Source organism: Oratosquilla oratoria, chromosome 14 (assembly GCF_046742065.1).
Source record: "Oratosquilla oratoria isolate Oo_2021 chromosome 14, ASM4674206v1, whole genome shotgun sequence".
Lineage (NCBI taxonomy): Eukaryota > Metazoa > Arthropoda > Malacostraca > Stomatopoda > Squillidae > Oratosquilla > Oratosquilla oratoria.
Genome location: NC_134790.1, coordinates 17,345,640 through 17,358,935, shown reverse-complemented (window position 1 = coordinate 17,358,935; position 13,296 = coordinate 17,345,640). Strand labels below are relative to the sequence as shown.

At 38.0% G+C, this 13,296-nt stretch overlaps 1 protein-coding gene across 10 annotated transcripts in view; it reads right to left on the bottom strand.

Moving 5' to 3' along the window:
* The window catches only part of LOC143032750 (uncharacterized), a 243,020-nt gene extending 230,140 nt beyond the window's left edge, over positions 1-12,880 (bottom strand). For all 10 annotated transcript variants that reach the window (XR_012967124.1, XR_012967123.1, XR_012967125.1 and 7 more), the window contains exon 1: positions 12,777-12,880. The gene's annotated coding sequence lies outside the window, so the exon portion shown is untranslated. The remainder of the gene's footprint in view (positions 1-12,776) is intronic.
* Between the last annotated feature and the right edge of the window lie 416 nt (positions 12,881-13,296).

Genomic DNA, 13,296 nt, shown 5'->3' with positions numbered 1-13,296 from the left:
TTGTTATCAACAAAAATATCATTAAAAGGAATACAATTAAAAACAAGTTATCAGCAACCACAAGCACTCGTATGTGCACAAACACGCACACACATGCTTCAATACCTGGAAAATTAAATCTAATTAAAAAGAGGAAAGATTGGAAATGGGTAAAAGGTCTAAAAAAGACCATCAATAAATAAATCAATGGGACATGATTCAAAAGCAAAAGAAGATTAAGACTTAGAAATGTTGATCCTGATGGTCTGGTTTTAGACTCTGGAGGCCCTGGTGGTCAATTCAGGTTCAACAACCCCTCAAAAGAGGAATTAAAAAAAATAAATAAATAAATGAATAAATAAAAAATAAATGAATAAATAAAAAATAAATAAATAAATAATAATAATAATAACAATAATAAATAAATAAAATATGGTAAGAATAAGGTGAATTGATGCACAAGAGGAGGAAGGCAGTGAGTTGAAGACAAGTCTTAAAGGATAGATGAAGTGGACAGTTTTTAGTATTTATGGGCACATGCTGCAGGCAATGGAGGGGTACCGATGGAGGTAAACTGTAAAGTGAGGGAAGCTTTTAAATGGTTTGGGGAAATGAAATGTAACAAGAAATAGTTATCTAGGGATGGACACAAAGAGAGGACTATATGAAGGGTGATGGTGCCTACAACACTGTATAGCCTTGTTTACATGGGGCAAATTGAGAGGTAAATCAATTGTGCAAGTGAGCACAAACATATTCACACAGCCTACTTGTCTCTGACTTGACCTGGGTAAAAATGTACTTGCTTGCTTTCCTCTCCAGTTCAAGTAACTTGCACACTTGACTTGCCTCTCAACTTGCCCAGTGTAAACAAGGTTTATGAGACCGAGACTTGGAATGTATAGGAGGCAGAAAGTTGAAAAAATAAGTGTTTGAGGAGGTAAAGCTGACAGTGAGGGTAGAATGAGCTGGCAGATAGGGTTGATGAAAGAATACTGGGATGGCTTTAGCATATGGAAAGAATGAGAAAAAAAAAAAAAAAAGCAAAATGTGTGGAAGGCAGAGGTGAATGGAGTGAACTTGAGGGGATGACCAAGAAGGGGATGGATAGATAGGATGTAGTGGAGCTTCCGGAAAAGGAGAATGTCTGTTGAGCAGGAAATGTATAGGACGGGAGATAAGTATGAGTGGAGGATGAACTGAGGGTTGGCATGTAAATGAAGTGTTTGGGGTAAACTAAGTTTGGCTGCTGGGGGTCTATGCTGTGGAGGTGCCATGCCTTGCTACACTGCTTCTGACTCATGAAGGGGACAGGGATGGCCCTTCAGCCACAAGGAGCTAAGAGATTATTAAAAGGGAAACAAATGTGTTGAATGGGTGAAGGGTGGATGCATGCCTTGGCTGGCTACTTCCCTTGGGATGAAGCTTTCTGGTACATAGATATATAAACCAGGAAATGCGGAAATGGTAAAAGAAAGAAAAAGAAAAAAAATATATAAATATATATATCATGAAGGTGGAAAAAGAAGTCACAGGTCTAGTTCTGAGTTCCTGAGTGTATTCCTGACTGGTTTCACTCTATGCTTCTGAAGAAGCATAGAACAAAACCGGTCAGGAATAAACTCAGAAACTCTGAACTAGACCCGTGACTTCTTTTTCCACCTTCATCAACTTGTCACAATGTCCCAGCATATATGTATCAATCAAGTAAACAACAAATAAGAGAACAAGAGTATACCAGAAACAGTGCAATGAATTTCCATGAGGCATATACAGATGTGGATGGCTTCCTACCAACTTGTTACCTATTCGTAAACAAACCTAATATTTGGTGCTTAGCCAAGACCATGCTACCACAAAATGTTGATCTACAACAGGTATATGGCAGACATACATCCTGGGGATGTGATAGAAAAGATAAAACGGGAATAAGGATAGGAAAAGTTGTAAAAATGGAGTTGAAGCAATATGAGGCTTAGACAATAAATTTAAGGATCAAAATTAAAGGGCAAGGTTAAAGACTTTATGGTAACACGTAGTACCCAAGACAAGGATGCAGAATGACGACATATACCTAATATTGTCCCATAGGTAAAAAAAAAATGACCATGTAGTGGTAGGAAAGAATTAAACCACAATTACCCACATATCCAAATCGATATAGATTCAAAGAAGGCCATTCAATTAGCACACTGGCCACAAACATCACTCAAATGCTGAAGTGCTCCAACAAAAAAATGCCACTAGATACAACAGTAATGACAGCAACAATCATAAAACTTTTTACAGTCATTTGACATATCCTGGAAAAAAGATCATTGTGACAGACAAAAATGCATGCGCAACCAGATCACAGAGCAAACACCCAAGACCAATCCCCTAAACCTCAAATTCCTACTAGAGATTAGTCCCACCAAGAAATTACTCCCTCCACAAACAACAATTATATTAGCATGACTGTTCAGGTCACCACTCAGTATCGAAGCAGTGCTAACACAGAATTAGCCTGACTATATACCAAAATTATCCCAAATACAATCACCACATAAAAGACACTAAACATACCATCCTACACTGCCCTGCTCTTACACTTTCCTGACACCAAACTTTTCTTCCCTGAGTGACATGCAAGCCAAATTGGAGGCTGTCATCAGTTACCTGGGGACTGGTTCTCCTAGAGCAATAGATTGATTGATTGGTAGAGGAATGGAAAGACAGATGGGAGAGTTTTGTGGATAATATCAGTTGGTATTTGGTGTTTTGATAGTGTATATGTTAATGAATGATGAATGGGAGCATAGGTGGGAAAGATTCTTTTCAGATTTTTGATAGCATGACCAGGGCAAGCTGGTGGTGTATTGGAAGGATTAACCAAGGAGCCTGGGCAGGCGTTGTGAATGGAAGAGCATTAAAGTCATTTCTAGCGAGAAAAGCAAGACTGCCATTCTCATATTATACAGATGAGAATAGTGCTGATATCTGTTGAATCCTAGGAGTGTTGAAAGGCAACAGAGTGTGCAAAAAATAATGGTAAATGGGAACTCTGATACTGAGGAGATATTCTAATGTCAGAGGATAATTGATGTCTAAGGGAGTAGATACAATTGAATCTCGGTTAATAAATGCCCCATTTAACTAACAAATCAGTTAATGAACAAATTTTGTGCGCAATTATTCCATTAACAAGCAATACTTCAAGGTATAAACATAAGCAAATGCTTTTACACACAATTCCACTAGCTCAGTAGTACTTTGGTGTTTTTGCTGTAATTTCAACTGGTGAACATTTTGGTTTGAGAATGAAGTCACGGAGTGGATTAGGTTCGTTATCCAAAGTTCCACTGTTTATGCTTTCTGCACACATTCTTTACACTGGAATATTGCTGATGGTATCTGTGTTGAGGTGTGGGCCAAGAAAGCACTTGAGGTCTCCTAGTAGACTTTGCATTCATAAATGATTTTGCTTTGCATATAAAAGTTTTGTCGATTACAGAGGAAATCCAGCTTATTTGGGATAACAACTTCAAGATCACATGTTCATAGGCGAGAAATTTTAACATGCCTAAAATCGAGACTGTATTATCTTGATGTATTGATGAAAGGTCTGAATTAGCATCTACAAGTATAAGGAGATCAATTTGGAGATGGAAAAATGGAATGTGGTCTTTAGCCCATTGGGTTACAGGAGACATAGTTCTCCAAAAAACACAGGTAATGTGGACAGGATGGGCTTCAATGCAGAATGGGGCTAAATTATTGACATATAGACTGGTGGTAATCTTATGGGGAATATATATAGCCATTTCATCAACTGCTATGGTGCAGACAGATACATATACCAAAGGCTTTTTCCCCTTTACATGGGGGGGGGGGGTAGCCAAAAGAAAAAGGCACAGAAATCACAGACAGATACTGAGAATTAATCATTGAGGCAGTCCTTGTTGGTAGTGTGCAAAGGATAAGGGTGTTCCTGTATATACTTATAAGGTTTGATGATGCAGGTATAGGAACTAGGATATGAATATGAGCAAAGCTCTATGGAAGCATGCAAGTTTACATTGGATCCACCAATTCCAGGTAGTCATATACATTTCCCATGTAAAAAATAATGTAGACATGTTGACTGTTAATGAATATGGTACTATATGTTTGCACTAGGATATCTGTAATATTGCAACCCATACAAAAGCCTGATATGAGGAAATATCAATCCAGTTGCCAGAATTGGAATGAAACAAATCTTTCCAAGTTTGCTGAGGCAATCTGTGAGGGTGACTGGCTGGAAGGTGTTTGGCAAAGTGAAATCTTTCCCTAGTTTAAGGAAATTGAGGATTACAGCATCTCTCTAAGTGATTAGAAAGGCGTCTTCCACCCATGTTTGGTTGAAATAGTTTAGTATGAAGAATGCTACAGTTGGATGTAGGTGTTATATCATATTGGCATATATTATCTGGGTCTGTTATTCTACAGCTGGACAGGGAAGCATGGGTAGTCTTCTTCCGTAAACAGTCTATTACAGCCTCGGTATGAGTGAATGAAAAATCTTCTGGTGGCTAGGATCCAGGGGCAGTCTTTTGTAATATAAATTTAGGCTTATGATTTGTTTGCCCAGAGGTTGATGATTGTGTTTCTGGTATTGTTTCAGCCATTTGATAGCACCATGGCAGACTTATAAGTAGTATCACAGACTCCAAGGATAAAAACATGCTCAGCAAGTGAAAACATTGCCAATTGAGATCTCAACTATTGACCAAACTGCTACACCTTCCTTGACCTCCACTCTGAGGTACAACATCAAAGGGGCTGATACCTAATCTCTGGAATAGGCCCAGAAGCTCACTCAATCACTCTTCCACACGCGGCTCACTGGTGCAGTGATAGTGCTCGCAACTGCTACTCCTGCAGTCTGAGTTCAATTCCTAACCTGAGCTGAAACAATTTCAGCATTGCTGTGCAGCGAGCCAGCACTCCAACTCTCGTGGGTGGGGAGTTGTATTTACCTAATTCTAGTTTACAAAAAAGGAGCAAACCTCATTGGGTCCTGTCTCCTATTCTCTAATTTTCTAACATACCAAGATTACCAAGACTCAAATTCATGTATGGTTCCAACTTAATCTATATCTTTGATTTCCAATTATCATATTTAGATTTGAACGTGTGCATAGCTTGGGCTATATCACTTTCTATGCTATTCCACATATTTATACATCTACATCTCTTTTTCATTTATTATTAGTTATATGTCAATTTATTATTATTTACTATTTACCTGTTAGTTTATTATTTAACTATATCTATGCAGTTATTTACATTATTATAGTTTTTATTAATTATTTTATTATTATTATGATTTTTTTTTTGCATTCAACCTAGATATGACCAAAAGGTATCCTGTCGGCATGCTCCGCCTTTGTAATCCTTTGAAAATGGATTTCTTCTACATGTGGTCTTTCTTAATCTGCTTCCATGATCTCTTAAACCCCTCCCATCTTTAACCAGATCTCTTCTATCAATGTAATCTATTACCATTAATGACCCAAACACTAATCATGTCACCTCTTCCTCTTTGATCTTTCTAGGTTGGCAGACCCAGTACCTTTAGTCCTTCCTCATATGGTTTATCTGCCAGGCTGGGGAACAATTTGGTTGCTGCCCTTTGTTTCAATCTTGCTTATATCCTTCATTCTGTGTAGGGACCATACTACTCCAGTCTTGAGTCTTGGACGTATCAGGATATCAATTATCTTTTTCATCATCTCTTCATCCATATAATGGAATACCACTTTAATCTTCTGCAATAGTCCATATGTCCCTCCCACAATCCTGCTGATATGTCTGTCAGGTGACAGGTTGTATTTTATCAACATTTCCATGTCTTTTTCCTTCTTTTGCCTTTGTACTGTGTTCGCTTCCCAAGGAATAGTTTAAGGATGGCTTTTTGCTGCTATCGCCAATTTCCAGTACTTTAACAATATTCTCCCGTCCTCCTCATTTTTCACTCTTCTCATGATTTTTGCATCATCTACAAACATGTTGGCATAGCTTGTTGTTCCTTCCATCATGTCGTCATTAACATAGACAAGAAACATTATTGGTGCGAGCACTGAACCTTGAGATACTCCACTCATTACTGCTCTCCAGCTTGACATCTTGTCCTTTACTACTATCCTTATGCATTTTTCCTTCAAAGTCTTTAATCCATTCCAATAGTTTGCCTCTCAGTCCTCCAATTTCCATACAAGTCGACTGAAAGGCACTTTATCAAATGCCCTCTCTAGGTCCAGGTACATGCAGTCCACCCACCCACCTTTTTCTTGCAGCACATCAATCAATCTGGAGTACAAGTTTAAAAAGTTTGACGTGCATGATCTTCCAGACTTGAGGCCAAACTGTCTGTCTGTGAGAATGTTCATCTTTACAAGATATTTAGTCCACCGATCTTTCACATAATTTCACCAACGTGCTGGTTAGTGATACTGGCCTATAATTTAGTGGTGTTTCCTTGTCTCCACATTTGTGAATTGGCACATTTGCCTTTTTCCTATTATGTGGCACAATGCCTTCTTTCAATGAACATGTAATAAGACTGGATCTTGTCTACTAGTTGCTCCCTACATTCTTTAAGTATCCAGTGTGAGATCCCGTCAGCTTCTGAGGCTTTTGTCTCCTCTAATGATCCCAGGAGATTGAGTACTTCCCTCACTTCTACATTTATATCTGCTAAACCTGGTTTTTTGTTCCCATCACTTTTCTTAAAAAAGTTGCACTATTTTGTGAGAACAGATTGGAAACCTTTGTTCATTATTTCTGCCTGAGCTGAGGCCTCTTCAAAGAGCTCACCATCTACTATTAACTTGGCAAGTTCTTCCCGGAGTCTCAATTTACCATTTATGAACCTGTAAAACAGTTTTGGCTTATCTTTGCATTTTTCTACTACACCTGTTTCAAAATTACTTTCTTCCTGCAAATTCTGGTCTAGTCATTCCTAACTTGTTTGCAAACTTTTGTTTTACTGTTTTCCTTTCTCAATTTTCCCTAAGCCACATCCCTAGCTTTTTTGCAATTTCCCACTTTTTGTTAAACCAACCCTGTTTTTGCTTCTTCCCTTCTCTAGCCTTTGGCACATGTTTGTTCACTCCCAGGTTGTAAATGTCAAGATTTCCCATTTCCTCCTTATTCCTTTGGTATTCAAAGAATTTTCTCAACCCTTAGTAATCCATTTCCCTAAAATTGAGTCTCCCTTGCCTGTGTGATTCATCCCTTTGCTCTATTTCCTCATCCTCCAGCTGAAATTCAATTATAACATGGTCACTTTTCCTATTGGGCAAAGGTAGTTCAAGGAGCTAATGATGTCTAGCTCTTTGGTTAGTAACAGATCTAATCTTGTGGGAGTGTCATCTTACCTGGGTCACTTCCTTTACCCACTGGGTCATTGTCTTCTCTACTACTATACTCAACAGTGCATCTTCCCAGGAATTTACTTTGCCACTTGCTTCCCATTCCTCCCAGTTGATGTCACCACAATTAAAATTTTCAATAAGGACTATGTTACTAATTTGTGTGCGTGCGCATGCGAGCTCACAGCATTACCCATAGATTGGGTAAATATAAGCTCTGAGCTAACATCTGGGAGGATAATAGCTGTCAATCACGTGTCCAACATACAACCCAAGATCATGGTGAATCACACTATATATATATATATATATATATATATATATATGTGGGGGCATGGTATGGAAAATTAACTCCAATGCCAAAGAAGGTTAAGTATTAAAAATGGCCCAATCAATCAACCCACTTCCCGAGATCTCTGGTACAGGAGATCCACAACTCCCAGGTAACCACCAATGACTATCAAAATGACCAACACCTCACTCAAAGATGAGATTTCGTGTTGTTGTCTGGTTATGGTGAGAATGGGGGCAGTGTGGGATGATGTGCTCTGCATCTTCTGGGGAAATTTGAGTGTGACCAAGCTTATGCTGTGCTGGTACCATTTTAATGTCAGGGATAGTCGGAACAGTCATGCCAATGTGGTTCTTACTTGTCTTGGGAGGAATTTCTTGTCTGGGTAGTTGCCTGAGGTAGTTTGGTGTGGAATTTTGGGGGTAAATTTATAAGTGCTTGTTTTGAGATCTGAGTTTACATTCTTTTTTCTATGGATAAGTTCAAAGGAACCTGTGGCAAGTTATTGTTGTAGATGTTTTAATAACATGTAGCTGGTGTTGTTTTTTCATTTCATTGCATCCAGATGGTTGTGCTAATGTGATGTGTGTGGTACTCAAGGTTTGAGAGCTCCTGCATAGAATGAAGTGCCTATTATTTTCATGTGCTGCTCTTTGGGAAGGAACTTGCTTTCTGAATATAAATGTTCTATTGGGGTTATTTTAGTACAGGCAGTTATTGCTTTGAATGCTTTATCCTTTTGTTTTTAGGATGTCTGTGTATTTTTGATTGCTGACTGAATCCTATGTTTCATCCTGTTCTATGTTAATGCCTTGCTTACTTTCATTGTCAGGTCACTATAGAAATGAGCAAAAGCTCAACGTGTTGTATGATTCTTTGTGATTATACTTTACTATCTCTCATATACTACTGTAAATTTAGTCAACTTATCTATTTCATGAACATGTTTTTTCTTAAAATCCTTATAGGTTAGGCCTCCATTACTTCTAATAACAATTCTTTCTACTTTTCCAGTGATTTTTGTCACCCTCTTCCTTATATTTCATGTACTTCCGTAAGGTCCTCAAGAAAGTCATACTTATTGCAAATCTATTTCTTTCAACATCTAAATTCCTGCTCTGCTTATGATGATGTACATGTTTTTTTATCAAAGAACAGTGTGTAGGCATTTGTATGTTGATATATATATTAATTTTACCTTTTTTTTTTTGTTTTACAAGTGTCCTCTTTACTTTTTTTTGGTCACAGCCTCCCTCTGACTTCTACCTATTTTTTTTTTTGTTCAGCAATCACCAGTTATAATACTTTATATTTTTGTCATCCTACATACTGTACTTGGTAATTCATTTGACCTTTCTATTACTACTTGCAAAGCTGTATTTCTCAACTTTTCTTTCCTCAAATCTTATGGAATCTGCATGTGTCCTCTCATTACACCTTATGATTTCTATTTATTGGTATATTTTTTGTTTATAAACTCTCATTAATGCATCTGTATTGTATGATCATGTTTCTTATTTTCTTTCTATTATTAGTGGATGTGCTGTGTCTTGCTACATTGCTTCTGACCCAGGCCAGTGGGTAAGATGGCGGGATGACCCTTCATCCAGGAGATGATAAAAGGGAGGTGGGTGAATGGGAGTGGGGTATGTGGCAATGGAATGGATTTTATGCCTTTATTTTTTGTTACCTCCCTTGTACATACATACATACATATACCAAGGCTTTTTCCCCCTTACAAGGGAGGTAGCCAAAAAGGGAAAGGCATAAAAACACTCCCACCCATTTCATCCCTACATACACTCCACACCCCTCCCACCCTCCCTCTCATCTGAGCACCTCCTGGATGCAAGGGGGGACGGAGAGGGGGGGTCGCCGATTAAATGAAGCGGCCTTGCTGTGGATGTGCTGTGTCTTGCGACACTGCTTCTGACCCAGGGCGGTGGGCAGGGTGCAGGGATGACCCGTCATCCAGGAGGTGCTCAGATTAAACCTCCCTTGTAAGAGGGAAAAATACACTGGTATATGTATGTATTATTAGTTTCTTCAATTTTTTTGCAAATCAGTTCTTGTGTAACTGTTACTTTTCTTGAACTGCCAGATTTTTTGAACAAGCGTAGGGTTGTTTGTCACTATTAATATGAGGATGAGAAGGACTGTAGTACCAATTTGCCTTATCTCACATGAAAATGTGATAGTATTACGTGGAGGAGGGCATTCTGAGGTTTTGAAGATAAATGTGGGCCATCTACTATTCCCTTGCATTTCCTTATGAATTATCACATATAGTATTTATTCAATATTTTCCCTTATGTTTCCAATACAATTGTTATTACTACAAAGATGTTAAAAATTTTTGACATATCAATATTTTTTTTATCAATTTACCCACTTCATACATGAGCTGAAGAACAATGCTATTTTCATCATATGGTTATTTTAGACACTATTGTTATTTTCACTGTATACTGATTATACATCCCATTCAGTGACCTCAGATAGCCTCATCTCCCAGTTGTGATTTGACAACTATTTCATATCCTTGAACTTATTGGATGAACCACAACAAGTTTTGATAAGTTAATTTCTGCCAAATCCATAGATGACAATGTTGCTGAAAGTTGCTACACAAATGATATGTCATGTTTTTTCTATCAATATCAAACTAGCAGCTACATTGGACTAGTATACCCACCAATAGAATAAACAAGTAAATAAAAGATTTTGGTTATCAATTAATATTTTGCAAAAGCTCTCTTAATCTAACATAACCTATTCTAAAATAACCTTAATAAAATTCCACTTGAGCTTCACTAAAGGAACCAACAATGGGTACCATCCAACTTAAAAAAACATCAACAGACGTACCAAAAATATCCATGGGATTAAGTACTGATCTACATAGATCCTGTAGCCCTCCACAATATTTATATCTGGAGAAAATGCAACCTTTGGTGCAGTACCTCCAGATGGAAGCAAGGATACTAATGAGTTATAAAGATGAGTGAGTGGAATATATGGGAAATGAAATGGGTGGGAGTGATTTCTATGCCTTTTTCTTTTTGGCTACCCCCCCATGTAAGGGGGGAAAAAGCCTTTGTATGTATAAAGATGAGTGGCAGGGAGATGATTATGCTTGACATCCATCTCATACGGATGTTTTAAAATTGTGCTTCAAGACTGATTTAAAGACACTACATAAACTACACTTAAAATTAAGAAACAAAATCAGTTCTATATCACAGCATACTTGATTAATGCTGTGCTCTAGAAATGAAACTTGTGAATATAAACTATGAAACAAGTTTGTGAATTGTGGCAGGAAGAGGAAAAAAAAAAAAAAGAGCCTGCCCAAGAACAGTAAGTCCAACATGGTCTTTGTTCTTCCTCCTTCAACATAATGAACACAGCAAAATGTGATTGTAGTTTTTCATCAATCTACTCCTAAAACAAATGCTTAATATATCTCTCTATATACCAAGAGATTCTTCCCCCTTAAAGAGTATAAGAGAGGTTGCCAGTCAAGCCACGTACCCAGCCCCACCCATCCTACTCCTATCCACCACTCTGTGTTCCCCTTTCATTTTAGCTTCTTGTGGATCAAGGGTCATCCCTGTCACTGTCCAGGTCAAAGGCAATGCAGCAAGACACAGTACATCCACAGCAGGGCCACTTCACTTACACAGACTCTCTCCTCATCCCTCCACATGGAAAATAGAGAATGGGAGAAATCCCTTCGGGCCACATCAAAATATCAAAGGATCACAAAGCCGGAGCATGCCAACAGGAGACCTTTTGGTCCATAACCATTCTCCACTCACCCCTGCCTTCTCCCTTCTGTGCTCAACAGACACCCTTCTTGCTCAAAGCCCCTTTCACCCCATCTGCCCATCTCATCCTCAGTCGTCCCCTCATGTTGACTCCATCCACCCCTGCTTTCCACTCTTTTTTGTTAGCTTTCACTCATTTTTTTCATGTACCCAAACCATCCCAATAATCTTTCATCAATCCTATCTGCCAGATCCCTCTCCACCACTTCTCTCCTCCTCATTTCTAATTCCATCCAACCTTATAACCCCTCCTATATTTCTAAGATACTTCATCTCAAACACATTTAAAATTCTTCTCTATGTTCAAACTCTCTGCTCCATAAGTGTCATTGGCACAATCACCCTTTAATAAAACCTTCTCTTTGCATCTATTTCCAGATGCCTACTTCTTGTAACATTTTTCAATCCCCACCCTGAAGACATTTACTAGCTTCTCTCACTTGACATGTACAATCAAATAATCAATCGGAGATTAACCTAGCACTTTCTATGTCACCAATAATCAGGTCTTTTCTTCTTGAGGAAAATTCTGCAATGAAGAGGTGATCATGGAGGTGGTAAAGGAGAGATTTAGAGAGGGAAATCATAGAAATTAAAAATAAGCATTTTTTTTTTGAGAGCCAGGGCAACTTTTGTACAAACGTATTCACCTAATCAAAATGCAAATATATACAAATAAATACATACATACAATCTAGGAACTCCTAAAATGTACACTCATCCTTTGCCATGCAAGCCAGTCTCATAAAATACATACAAGTTGAAAGAAACAGCAGGCCTATAAGGCCAATACAATGCATCGTCTCATTACAGTTTACTGGAATACTGCCTACAACAAACTTACACTGCACTACAGTACCCTAAGGTCCTGCATAAGATTCAAGTTTTCATACTTTTGATATCGAGTGTATGCTATTCAAACTACTAGTTCTAAATTTGTATGAGAATAAAATTCCACAACAGGGCACTCCCAATTATCTTTACAGCTCTCTTCTATCTGAATTCCTCCCAACGTCATCCGATGTGCTGTCACAAACCCTATAGAAGCAACGCCGTCTACTACAGGTTATCAAAAGCTTAACAAAATAAGAAATTTATATAACAAGGCAGCCAAAACGATGGTTACAGGATATTATGATTCATTCAACTCGTCTCGTTGACCAATACGCAGCCTGCAATGGCCAACATAACTATCTTATTTCTATTATCATGAAGGCAAACTGGTATTTTCTAATTAGATAATTGCAAAAGAAAGAAGGTAACTTAGAATTCACTAACCTCTTTACTCAAATAATCACGTGTATATGCAATAAATCAGCAAACAACCTGACACTCACAGGGCACCCTTCCCGAACAATGTTACTAATATTACTGAACTGTTTACGAACGATGAAGTCTGAACTCTGTATAGACGATAAAACCTTGAAGGATGGAAATCAGGGTCTTGGCCCTTATACTAAAAAGAACATCACAAAGGCTTTTAATGCAGCATCGAAAGCGATTCTTATTCATAACTACTATATATTCAATTTACAATGAAGCACTTTCAGCACATATTCTGAGAACGCAGACCGAAAGAGATTGACAGCTCGTCCCAAATATAATTCGCTGAAACAGTGAACTGCAGGAAAAATAGGAATAGACAGGATGGTTTTGAGGATACTAACATTTATAATACATATACGTAATTTGCATATTGCTAAATGTTGGGCAGAAGACGAAACAACGATATATACTGTGAATAAAAATGTACATTTGTTCATAACTCACACTTCAGTTGACCTTCTGGAAGAGGCCT